We start from the raw sequence: 6,000 nt of genomic DNA, 5'->3' as shown, positions 1-6,000 counted from the left end.
CTTGGTCTGGAAAATAAAGAACATTAAGGTGTTGCACGTCTATTAGTTAAAATTTACATCTAATTTTAAAGAAGTGCATATAGCCCTGCAAGTTCTTTAGTCTCAATGTCTAGATAATAAAGGAAGTTTGGAAATACATAATTTATGTAGGCTCACAGATCTGGAAGCCTGCAGATATCCAGTTGCAGTCAGTTATCGTCACTACACTTCTGAAAATTAGCAAGAATTTTGCTAGAGGAGGAGGTGGTTCTTTTTTTTTTTTCCCCCTCCACTTTTTTCTCTCTCTCCTTTTTTTTTTTTTTTTTTTTTAACCTTTTTTTTCTGGCCTGTGGAAATTTAACTGGAAATAATTGTCAGATAATACTGTCAGAACAATCAATTTTGTTCTTACAGATGTAATTGTGAAAAAGAACCTCAGACTTTTCAAAATAGGTACCATACACTGCAGACGTGCTTGGTACCTCCTTCTACAGATGCCCATGATCTTTAAAAGAGGCATTTAGGTCTTGAGGTTATTTAAAGATGCCTAATTTTTTTACTTGTCTTTTAGACTTTATTTAACTATGCAAGATATCACCATATTCAGTATTTTTTATAATAAACATGTCTAGTCAAAGAAAGCATTAATGAAGCAATTCCCCAAATAAAACAGCCCATCATATCTGAGTTGCAGCAGAGAGAAAGTGTGGTCTTTGTAGTTTAATCAAGATCACAAGACTTGTTTTGAGCGTCTGTCATCTTTAATTTTACGGCACTTCATTTCAGAGTGGGACTGCCAGGGTCACATGCAATTAAAACACAGGCAAGATTTGTCTTGTGAAATCTTAACATAAAAAGTAATGTGTTACTCTATTTTAACTTTTTTACTGAACTCTGTGAACTCACTAATTACTTTTCCCCCTCTTGTCACCTTTTTGATATGACATGTATTTTATAAAGGAGATAGAAGTTTGGAATTTTTTTTCTATCATGCATATGATTGAGGATAACAAAATTAAACCGGAGAAAAAAGGAAATGTGTTTTTTCAGAAATACATTTTTAGAAATATCTGAGCATTACTGCTTCAATTACAAAGGGACCGGAGGATCAAATTCTAGGAAATAACTATTAATCTGCTTAACTAGGGCAGGTAGAAGCGTAATAGCAGACCAGGGATTTTAGTGAGGCCAATCACACAGACTGGAGTTTATTCTCTTGAGTGGGGTGACCGGGGAAGGGTAAAGGGACTTTAATGTGGTGGGCCATGAGAAGCACTAAAAGCCAGTATCTATGTAGCTTCTTTATAGCTTTAGCCCAGTTGTTGCATCATAGTGATCAGTAAATTGCATGGACCCTTATTAACCTTATTGATAAGGAGCTTAGGGAAGTTCCATTCAGTCCAGAATATATTCTTCTTTTTGTTCTCCTGTCTGTCTCGGTTTGCAATCCAAGTCTCTTTGTACAGAAATCCTTTATGTTGCACCTCAAAATTCTGTGCAAGTACTCTGCTCATTTAACTTGGAGCAAGGGAACTGTAGAGCAGAAAGGGTTGGAGTACACATGGGGCCACGGGCCTATTTAAATATAGCTGGGACACCTGGAGAATGTTTGAAAAATGTCTTTTAAAGAATCTTTTATATTGTTCTTCTTTCAGTGCAGCTGGGGTCTGTGGGGATCAGGGGATTATTTTTGATACCTGTCTAAAAGAGTTATGTCTACACTGATTTCCATCCCTTGCTACTAATTAACCTTATTGTATACAGGAAACAGTCTATTTAATACCTGCATTCTTTCTGTAATGCCAAGTAAAATGAAATCTAGTGTGAAATCTAGTTAGCATTTGCCTTTTTGAAGTCATTTTTGAGTTTCCAGTCTGGGTGACTGTGACCTCAAAACTGAAAGCTATAAAAATGGTCCCAATTTCAGCTCAATGGGAGTTTCTTGAAGATTCCCCATTCACCTGGACCTGCACGTGTAGTAAATTGCCCATCTTGGCACTTAACAGTGTTTTCCCAGGAACCATCTATTTCTGGGTCAGTCATAGCCCTGCAAAGCACATATGTTCCTGCAGTTCCTCCTAAGTAAAGGAGTCTCCTCCTTTCTGCTGGAAGGATCACACTTTGGCTGTTTCAGTGTACAGAGACTTATAAAAATTTAAATAGCAACGGTAAAAACAGATACATTAAGCAGAACAAGGAACGATGTTTTAAAAATGTCGCCAACAAATGTAGAGGATGGTGAGGGCTAGCTAGGTGACTGAGCTGAACTTAAACTGTAAAACGGAGGGCAAAAATGTGGATGATGTACCATATTTTAAAGGACCTTTAAAGCCTGCTGAACGACACCGATCTTGATCGTGTCTGCTCCAACATGCAGATACAGGAGTCGTTACCATACAGTGTGATCTCTGAAAAGAATATTCACTGGAATGAATTTTCTCCTGTATTTGACGAGGAAGTGTTCCCCTGGATGTCGTAAGGCTGAACCGAGCCCTGTGGCCCTGCTTTCTCCGCAGGTCCCTGACTGCATCCCTGATGAAGCGGGGACCAAAGGCAGGGTTTGATTTTTACAGGAGATTGTTTCAGTTTCTGAAAGAGGACTCAGGTCAGGTGGCCGGGTCGTTCTTTTGGGGACAGGCCAGCTGCGTGAGCCTGGGAGTCTTTAACAACAAAATCCTGAAGAAAGGGCTGTCATTTAGTACTAAATTTGCTTCATTTAGTACGAAATGATGATATCAAGAACAAAGCTAGTCAAAACAAAGGACAACAAGAAAAAAAAAAGATACCTTTTTAACACTGACTGGGCACCAATATTGACAGCATAGATACTAAACAATGGTTGGAATTGCTCGTTTGATTTATTTGTTAGTATTAAAGCTCAGTGGAAACACCGAAGGATTAGGACATTGATATCATTAGTTATAATCTATTTGGGAAGAATGAGAAGTATTGTTTTCAGTCCTGCTGGGGTTTGTCAGATAGCTTGGCTATTGGAAATTGTGCTTGATGGCAGAAATACGGTGTTATGGGCTTGAAGTACTGAGTGTATGTAGGTGTCCAACCTTATGGCTAAGTGGCCTCAGTGAGGATCCAGGATTTGGTTTAAGGAGCCTGGAAGGTGCCTCTGGATCCCTCTGTATAACTAATCTGCAAGGAAAGGGAGAGAAATTTTTTCATTTGCTGTTTTCCTTCCGTTTCTTGTATTTTATACTTATTTTGGTCAATAAAGCAATGCTCATTTATGTTTTACACCATTCTTGAGAAAACACATTTCTTGCAGTGCAGCCTTTCCAAAAACAACAGAAATAATCTGGTTTAACTATAAAAGATTTTATTATTAGTATTATTTTTTTTTCTTCTGCCTTTCCTACTAAGCTCCTCTGCAAAACAGCTAGAAATTTTCATTTTCAAAACATTAGTACAGCAAATTGCCATCTTTCTGTGCACGGCATTCTCTATGTACTCATCATCTGAATGATTCCGGATCACTCTCTGGCAGCATGAGTCACAGCATGCCCTCATGCCTGCCTCTTTTTCAATTATATCTAAGAGGAAGACTGCTGGAGACCCATTTTTTCATCTTGCACAGGACCCCAAAAGTGCCAGATCTCATTTCAATATAATATTATGACAGTATGATAAAAGGGATGTTAACAGGACACTGACTAATATGGATTGTAGAGAAATGATAGAACAATACAATATTGGGCAGATTACTAATGTGTATTTTATGGACACAAAGTTCCTTTTATAAATAGGGTTCTAAGATTTAATCCTTATATCCTATGATCCTCGTCAGTGTTCTAAGATATTTGAAGCAGCACTGAAATTTTTGCATTCTTAAATGAAATATATGTATTTTATTTTATCATAGGGCCACCTATATCACTCCCAATTTACTAATGAAATTTGGCATTCAAATGACTCATCAGCCTGTACTGCAAAGCATAAAAATAGATTAATGTGGCATATGTTTCTTTACCCATAAAAACGCACCTTCACATAATCTCAGTGCTGTCTTATTCAACAAAAAGTATGTCATTTCCTTTCCCTAGCAAGTTGAGTTAAAAATGAGCTAAATGTGTGAGAAAGCCATTACTGCACTAATGAAAAGCTCGATACCATTTGAATTTTTCATCACGGGATATTTGTTCTGTAGCGCACAGCACTAATATTTACTGTCACCGGTACCGTATGCACGGTAATTAAGTTACAGTCATCAACATGGTGGATGTTAAGCAAAGATGTTCTTGTGCGAGCTTCGACCTCTTTTGCAGATGTTTCACATGAAACAGCCCTTCAAGCATTTGTAGGTATGAATGATGAAGTGGTGGGGAAAGAAAAAGGGTTAAAAGGATTTTAGTGTCCAATATAACCTCTATATCTGCCTCTCTATGTGCCTCTATAACCAGAAGGATGGTAAAAGCCCTCTCAGGTCCTTACAGGAAACCGGTATCACTGTGTCTGCTCTTACTCTAGACGATGGACTGAGGTCACAAAATGATGCCTCAACCAAAATCATTATCCTTATTCAGAACGTGGACAGCGATCTCACCTGCTTCATCCACGGAGGCAAGATGGTGCTGAGGGTGCTCTTGTTTGTTCAACACGAAGCTCAGCAAGAGGCCAATGTAACAATACAGGGCCGCTGGCTACCTCCCTCTCTTCCTCCTCTTCCCTTGTTAATAACTTCAGAGGTTCTTATGTGAAATTAATAAAATAAACCCAGGAAGAGATGCTATTGTGGCTACAGTAACGCATTCCTCTCCGTTGTCCATACAGGAGATGTGCTAGGGCCAGAGTATGAGCTTCAAGGGCAAGACTAGTTCTTTCATCAAACTCCGGTCTAATGTTTTCAGGAGACTTCTTTCCATAAGCACAGTCTCTTTGGAGGGCACCAGAAAATCTGGAATGTGCCAAATATCCCGAGTGGTCCAGCTTTTTCCTGCCAAACTGTCTATCCATTTTGACAGTGTCCTCCCACGCTCCCTTTCCCCCCACCACTTAGTGACACAGGCCACATCTGGGCTCTTTTTGACACAACCTGGCCATGGGTTCCTGGAGATAATTGTCAGACACATCTGTTATTTTGTACATGTACCTGTGTTTTGACAACTAGTCATGGTATAAGTTTAAATAAGTAAATCGGAGACGTGTTCAGAGCTGTCTAAACCTTGGGAACCTCTGGCACGTTTATGGTCGGATGAACTTCTGACAAATCCCACAACTTCCTCATCATTAGGTGAGCACAGAAAGTCCCAAGACCTGACTGTGAGGCGTCTGTCACCCGCGCTACTGGAGTCAGCGAGTCCAAAAGGAGCAGTTTCTAATAGCAGAAGATTTGCTCCCCCCCACATTATGCTTGGCAAGTGGCCTGAGACAGATGCACGCTTGCTTCTTAATTAGATAGCTTTTTTTTTTTTTTTTCTATCCAGTAAGTTCTTCTGGTCGCTTCCACAGGAGAGCGGCCATAGGAAAGGCAAGAAGCACAACTTGTGACCCCAATAGCCTTGCAAAGCATGCTTGAATTAGGGCAGAAAAAGGCATCCTAACCCGATATGTGAGTGATAGATTCCTTCTGCACTTGGGCATGTTTGGAGTCAAATGTTCAAAATCTTTTATGAATGAATCCCCAGCTGTACAGATAAGAAGGGATTAAAAAAAATTTTGGTCTTTACAAGGTAAAATCTAAGGTCTGGCTTTGTAGAAACTATATGGGATATAAAACAATTAAAGCCTTATGCGAGTAAGTAGGAAATTCTGCATCCTGGAAAGGTTTTTTAGGTAGTTTCTTGTAATGGCAGCCATTGCAGGGTGCATGAGCAGAGCGTGCAGCACGGTCCTGGCTTGGCCTGCAGCCCTTTAGGCCACGGATCTCAAGGTTCACCTCTTCACTACTTGTTTCAAAGCAATGTTTTCCAAGCAAGTGCCTGCTGATGATCTTGGGAGAAAATGGCATTGCTTCTGAGGTGGAGCCTTCATCTTTCTTTGCATTTAACAGGATCACAGATTTCTCTAGCA

This window comes from Mycteria americana, chromosome 9 (genome assembly GCF_035582795.1).
Source record: "Mycteria americana isolate JAX WOST 10 ecotype Jacksonville Zoo and Gardens chromosome 9, USCA_MyAme_1.0, whole genome shotgun sequence".
NCBI lineage: Eukaryota > Metazoa > Chordata > Aves > Ciconiiformes > Ciconiidae > Mycteria > Mycteria americana.
This window is presented reverse-complemented; position numbering follows the sequence as displayed.